The 7063-nt window shown below is 51.7% G+C and overlaps 1 long non-coding RNA gene across 1 annotated transcript; it reads right to left on the bottom strand.

The window, feature by feature from the left end:
* Positions 1-400: 400 nt before the first annotated feature.
* Positions 401-698, bottom strand: LOC142906752 (uncharacterized). Its single transcript, XR_012930478.1, has 2 exons — positions 597-698; positions 401-549 (listed from the first exon to the last, which is right to left on the bottom strand). It is a non-coding gene; the product is annotated as an uncharacterized LOC142906752 (long non-coding RNA).
* Between the last annotated feature and the right edge of the window lie 6365 nt (positions 699-7063).

Raw genomic sequence — 7063 nt, 5'->3', positions numbered from 1 at the left:
CTTTACCTAGACGTGACGTCACCTATAGGTTGAACCTATCCACGTGACTACCTAGACGTGACGTCGCCTATAGGTTGAACCTATCCACGTGACTTTACCTAGACGTGACGTCACCTATAGGTTGAACCTATCCACGTGACTTTACCTAGACGTGACGTCACTTATAGGTTGAACCTATCCACGTGATTTTACCTAGACGTGACGTCACCTAAAGGTTGAACTTATCCACGTGACTTTACCTAGACGTGACGTCACCTATAGGTTGAACCTATCCACGTGACTACCTAGACGTGACGTCACCTATAGATTGAACCGATCCACGTGACTTTACCTAGACGAGACGTCACCTATAGGTTGAACCTATCCACGTGACTTTACCTCGACGTGACTTTACCTAGACGTGACGTCACCTATAGGTTGAACCTATCCACGTGATTTTACCTAGACGTGACGTCACCTAAAGGTTGAACTTATCCACGTGACTTTACCTAGACGTGACGTCACCTATAGGTTGAACCTATCCACGTGACTACCTAGACGTGACGTCACCTATAGATTGAACCTATCCACGTGACTTTACCTAGACGAGACGTCACCTATAGGTTGAACCTATCCACGTGACTTTACCTAGACGTGACGTCACCTATAGGTTGAACCTATCCACGTGACTTTAGCGAAAGACCCAAAGAATATGAATTCCTGCGGTCACCAAAGCTTCAAGTCAAGATTCTGCAGTAGTTGTTTTTTTTTTGTTTTTAGAACTTTGCTGGGGGTGGTTGTATCATTGGGTTTGCGTGCTGGACGTAAAATCTTATCATTAAGTTTTTTTATTTAACAAAACAAACAAACCGGTTAATGTTTATGTGAGAGACAAATTCAAACTCTTTCCCCCCCCCCATCCATCCAGCTTCCGTTGGCCATTTCAGTTGTCACGTGCGATGGGGGAATTGTTGAGCGGAACCGCACAACAATACAACACACAGCGCACAACAACAACAACCCAACAAACGTGGTATTGTTCTTGCGCTTCAAACTTTATGTTGCCTCCCTTCCCCCCTCTCTCTTTGTTTCAATGCTTTGCTCTATGCCCCCCCCCTGCTCTCCTTACCCCTTCCGTGTCTCTCTACCCCCCCCTATCTCTCCACCTCCTCTCTCTCTCTAACCCCCTCTCTCCCTACTCTATGCCTGTGTTCCCCCTGTTTTCTATGTAAAACTTTTTTTTGTAACTACGACAAGTGCTGCATCTGCACCCAGCCCTCCTCGCAGCCCTACGGCCGCCTCCCGTTGGGTAGCTCACAATCTGCACGCGGAGCTCTCCGTCGTCTTCTGCCACCGAGCACGCGGCCCTCCTCCAGCTGCCCACCGCTCCTTGAAGGCCGGCACAGCGTGGGTCAGCCGCGCACGGCGGAACTCCGGCCCACTCAGCCTGGCTCCCACCGGAGCGCGGAAGATGCCCAGGCTGCCGGCCGGACGTCGCCCCTCCAGGGCCACCTTCCTCGCCCTGTGTGCACGGCGAGCTCGGCTTAGCCGAAGAGCACGTTGACCGGCCCCTGAAGATGTTGGGGTCCGTCGCCCTTCGGGTATCCGAAGATGAGGACCGTCGGGGAGAGAAGTGGAGGCTGAACCTTAGGAGGATGTTTCTCAGGACCTTGAACACAGCGAGTCCAGGCTCTTGCGCTCCACGTATTGGTGCGCCACCGTCTCCACTTTACCGCAGGACCGGCACTCCGGGGACGTGTCGGTGGTGACGGTGCCGTGGGCAATGCTCCGGCCGAGGTCGCCGATGCGGTCGTACGTCGAGCTGGAGTGGAGTTGCCTCCAGCGAGGCCTCTCCGGAGAGACGCAGGGCAGGGCTCTCCTCCAGGCGTGGTCCTTGTGGCTCCTCAGGGTGTCCTGTTGGTGGAACCGGACCATGCAGGAGTAGAGCACCTTCCTCTTGACGTTAGCGAAGGCCACCTCCGGCAGGTCTCCCAGCCGGCACAGGTCGTGATCCGCCTTCGTTTGTCGGCATTGGCGATGCAGCGGCACGACTGAGAGCTCCGGTGGAGGGGGACCGAGAGGGGCCTCGTCATCCCCAACGCCGATGGGGGGTGGCGTTCTCCCCATCGCTGCCGCTGAGAAGGCCCCCTTGGCTTCGGCCAGGATCCGGGCAACCACCCGGAGCGACTGCAGCCCCCCTGTCTTTGCGGACATCTCGGCCGGTCCGAGCCACCGGCCGGGTGTTTCGGGCTCCACCAGATCTCCCATCGTGGTGAGCCGCGCTTTGGCGAGGCGCCTCTCCATGCCGGGGGTGGTGGCGGTGGTGGATGGCAGCTTTGTCTGCGGGGTTCCTGAGGATCGGTTCGAAGACCAGATCCTCGGCCGATCGCGGCTGTTTCAGCCTCCTGACGGCGAGGGAGCTCCACGTCTGCAGGACGCTCCTGGTAGAAGGGTGGCAGCTGTCCCAGTGGGAGGCCCTGCAGGTCCGTGTAGAACAGTTGCTTGGAGCACTGCAGACCCCCCCAGCTGTTTCAGGAGGAAGGAGGCCGTGACGCTCCAGGCCGGTGCAGGAACTCCCCTCTCTCCCTTCTCCCCTCTCTCCCTTCTCCCCTCTCTCCCTTCTCCCCTCTCTCCCTCCTCCCTTCCCCGGCTTGCCGGGCTGCGTTGTAAATAAGTCACGCACGGCGCGGGACTCTGGGGATGCGGTTGTACGTCGGGTGAGACAACCATGGCAAGAAAACTGCTTTTTCTCGCCGTGGTTGTCTCACCTGAAGACGATTGCTTGTGTTGTGATCGTCACGTCGAGATCTATTATTGTTTTCTACCTACGTGACTTTACCGAAAGAACCATACGGTATGGATTCCTGCAGTCACGAACGCTGCAAATCAAGATTGATACTAGAGGTTGATTTTCATTTTTGCTTCGGCCGCGTTGGAGAGGAGAGAGGTGATGATGATGATGATACCTGTACAGTTATAAAGAGTCTCACGTTGTGAATAGAGAGGAGGGGGAGGGTCACATTTGTTGTGTTTAAAGAGTTTTCTCGTTCAGCTGATCTCCGCTTTCACTTTGTGTGTGTGTGGTGGGGTTTTAAAATTTGGTTTTACCGTGGTGGTGGTGGTGTGTGTCTCCCGTGTGATGATGGGGCTGAACGTTGAGATTTATTAGGGGCATGGGGTGACCAATAAGGTTTGAGTTGGTGTCCTAAGGTAGGGCACTGATAAGAGGCTGACGGGTTTGTTATACACTATACACTACTATACACTACACTACTATACACTACACTATATACTACTATACACTACACTATAAACTACACTATACACTACTATACACTACACTATACACTACTATACACTGCACTACTATACACTACACTACTATACACTACTATACACTACACTATACGTTACTATGCACTACTATACACTACACTATACATTACTATACACTACACACTACATACCTGTCAACCCATACGGGTTACCACCCCGTGTTCTTGTGAAGGGAATTTGAGCTCTCAGGCTCACTGACGAGGACACTGTTATCATGCCCCTGGCACCTGCGATTAGCCACGGTCGGCTACGTACGGTGTGAAAGAAGTTCAACACACACAGCACGGTTGGCTACGTACGGTGTGAAAGAAGTTCAACACAGCACGGTTGGCTACGTACGGTGTGAAAGAAGTCGTGGGGAGTGGTGGTGCAGCGGTTAGCGCTCACGGCCACCGCCACCACCGGTGACGATTCACCTGAACCGGTACTGGGGCCAACCTTCCCCTAGGTCGACTCAGCCTCAAATGAGTCGCCGGCGCGGTGTGTGGTTAAACATCGCCACTGCGGAAGGGAAGACAAAGGCGGCCGGGCGGGTCGTGGTGACGTTACGCACCTAGCGGCGGTGGGGGGGGTGAGAGATTTGTGACGAAGTGTGGCGAGGCGGGGGTTTGAGAAATGTGACGTCACGTCAAAACGCGCAACTTTATAAACAAACACAGACAACACGCGCCGCTTAATTAAAGAGACTTTTTTAAATAAATGTTTTCTCCTACGACGTCAGAGTGTAGCGCCACATTAAACACGCAACGACTACAATGACGATAGTTTACAGCGATTTTAAGCACGTTTTATATATTTTTTTTGGGGTGGGGGGGGAGGGGCAGAGCTTTGTGACGTCATATTCGAGGGAGGAGGAGGGGGGGGGGTCTGACTTTTTGTGACGTCGTGTGACGAGAGGGGGGGGGAGGGGGTAAAAAATCGTCCAAAATCGCGTGACGTCATTTATGGACGGCCCCATAGGCGATGCTGCTGCTGCTGCTGCTCGCTGACAGCACTTGCCCCGACAGTCTGTTAGAGGCTACCTGGGGGCGATGGCGATGCTGCTTGCCGCTAGGTAATTATTTAAAAAAAATTAGCTCCAACTTAAATGTGCGCGCAAAGCATTGGTTGAATTGTGCAATTACTATGGTCATAAATTAATGTCATACGTACGTATATTAGTCCACACACTCTGCTGTAGGAGGGAGTGAGATGGAACAGATGGAGATTAGTCCACACACTCTGCTGTAGGAGGGAGTGAGATGGAACAGATGGAGATTAGTCCACACACTCTGCTGTAGGAGGGAGTGAGATGGAACAGATGGAGATTAGTCCACACACTCTGCTGTAGGAGGGAGTGAGATGGAACAGATGGAGATTAGTCCACATACTGCTGTAGGAGGGAGTGAGATGGAACAGATGGAGATAAGTCCACACACTCTACTGTAGGAGGGAGTGAGATGGAACAGATGGAGATTAGTCCACACACTCTGCTGTAGGAAAGAGTGAGATGGAACAGATGGAGATTAGTCCACACACTCTGCTGTAGGAGGGAGTGAGATGGAACAGATGGAGATTAGTCCACACACTCTGCTGTAGGAGGGAGTGAGATGGAACAGATGGAGATTAGTCCACACACTCTGCTGTAGGAGGGAGTGAGATGGAACAGATGGAGATTAGTCCACACACACTGTTGTATAAGTGAGATGGAACAGATGGAGATTAGTCCACACACTCTGCTGTAGGAGGGAGTGAGATGGAACAAATGGAGATTAGTCCACGCACTCTGCTGTAGGAGGGAGTGAGATGGAACAGATGGAGATTAGTCCACACACTCTGCTGTAGGAGTGAGATGGAACAGATGGAGATTAGTCCACAGACTCTGCTGTAGGAGGGAGTGAGATGGAACAGATGGCGATTAGTCCACGCACTGCTGTAGGAGGGAGTGAGATGGAACAGATGGAGATTAGTCCACACACTCTGCTGTAGGAGGGAGTGAGATGGAACAGATGGAGATTAGTCCACACACTTTGCTGTAGGAGGGAGTGAGATGGAACAGATGGAGATTAGTCCACACACTCTGCTGTAGGAGGGAGTGAGATGGAACAGATGGAGATTAGTCCACACACTCTGCTGTAGGAGGAAATGAGATGTAACAGATGGAGATTAGTCCACATACACTGCTGTAGGAGGGAGTGAGATGGAACAGATGGAGATTAGTCCACACACTCTGCTGTAGGAGGAAATGAGATGTAACAGATGGAGATTAGTCCACATACTCTGCTGTAGGAGTGAGATGGAACAGATGGAGATTAGTCCACACACACTGCTATAGGAGGGAATGGGATGGAACAGATGGAGATTAGTCCACACACACTGCTATAGGAGGGAATGGGATGGAACAGATGGAGATTAGTCCACACACTCTGCTGTAGGAGGGAGTGAGATGGAACAGATGGAGATTAGTCCACACACTCTGCTGTAGGAGGGAGTGAGATGGAACACATGGAGATTAGTCCACACACTCTGCTGTAGGAGGAAATGAGATGGAACAGATGGAGATTAGTCCACACACTCTGCTGTAGGAGGGAGTGAGATGGAACAGATGGAGATTAGTCCACACACTCTGCTGTAGGAGGGAGTGAGATGGAACATATGGAGATTAGTCCACACCCTCTGCTGTAGGAGGGAGTGAGATGGAACAGATGGAGATTAGTCCACACACTCTGCTGTAGGAGGGAGTGAGATGGAACAGATGGAGATTAGTCCACACACTCTGCTGTAGGAGGGGGTGAGATGGAACAGATGGAGATTAGTCCACACACTCTGCTGTAGGAGGGGGTGAGATGGAACAGATGGAGATTAGTCCACACACTCTGCTGTAGGAGGGAGTGAGATGAAACAGATGGAGATTAGTCCACACACTCTGCTGTAGGAGGGAGTGAGATGGAACAGATGGAGATTAGTCCACACACTCTGCTGTAGGAGGGAGTGAGATGGAACAGATGGAGATTAGTCCACACACTCTGCTGTAGGAGGGAGTGAGATGGAACAGATGGAGATTAGTCCACATACTGCTGTAGGAGGGAGTGAGATGGAACAGATGGAGATAAGTCCACACACTCTACTGTAGGAGGGAGTGAGATGGAACAGATGGAGATTAGTCCACACACTCTGCTGTAGGAAAGAGTGAGATGGAACAGATGGAGATTAGTCCACACACTCTGCTGTAGGAGGGAGTGATATGGAACAGATGGAGATTAGTCCACACACTCTGCTGTAGGAAAGAGTGAGATGGAACAGATGGAGATTAGTCCACACACTCTGCTGTAGGAGGGAGTGATATGGAACAGATGGAGATTAGTCCACACACTCTGCTGTAGGAGGGAGTGAGATGGAACAGATGGAGATTAGTCCACACACTCTGCTGTAGGAGGGAGTGAGATGGAACAGATGGAGATTAGTCCACACACTCTGCTGTAGGAGGGAGTGAGATGGAACAGATGGAGATTAGTCCACACACTGCTGTAAGAGGGAGTGAGATGGAACAGATGGGGATTAGTCCACACACTCTGCTGTAGGAGTGAGATGGAACAGATGGAGATTAGTCCACACACTCTGCTGTAGGAGGGAGTGAGATGGAACAGATGGAGATTAGTCCACACACTCTGCTGTAGGAGGGAGTGAGATGGAACAGATGGAGATTAGTCCACACACTCTGCTGTAGGAGGGAGTGATATGGAACAGATGGAGATTAGTCCACACACAC

The sequence above is a fragment of the Petromyzon marinus genome, chromosome 70 (assembly GCF_048934315.1).
Source record: "Petromyzon marinus isolate PM22_M1 ecotype Great Lakes invasive population chromosome 70, UKy_Petmar_22M1.pri1.0, whole genome shotgun sequence".
In the NCBI taxonomy this organism is placed as follows: domain Eukaryota; kingdom Metazoa; phylum Chordata; class Hyperoartia; order Petromyzontiformes; family Petromyzontidae; genus Petromyzon; species Petromyzon marinus.
The sequence above is the reverse complement of the archived record's forward strand: the minus strand, read 5'-3'. Positions and strand labels throughout refer to the sequence as shown.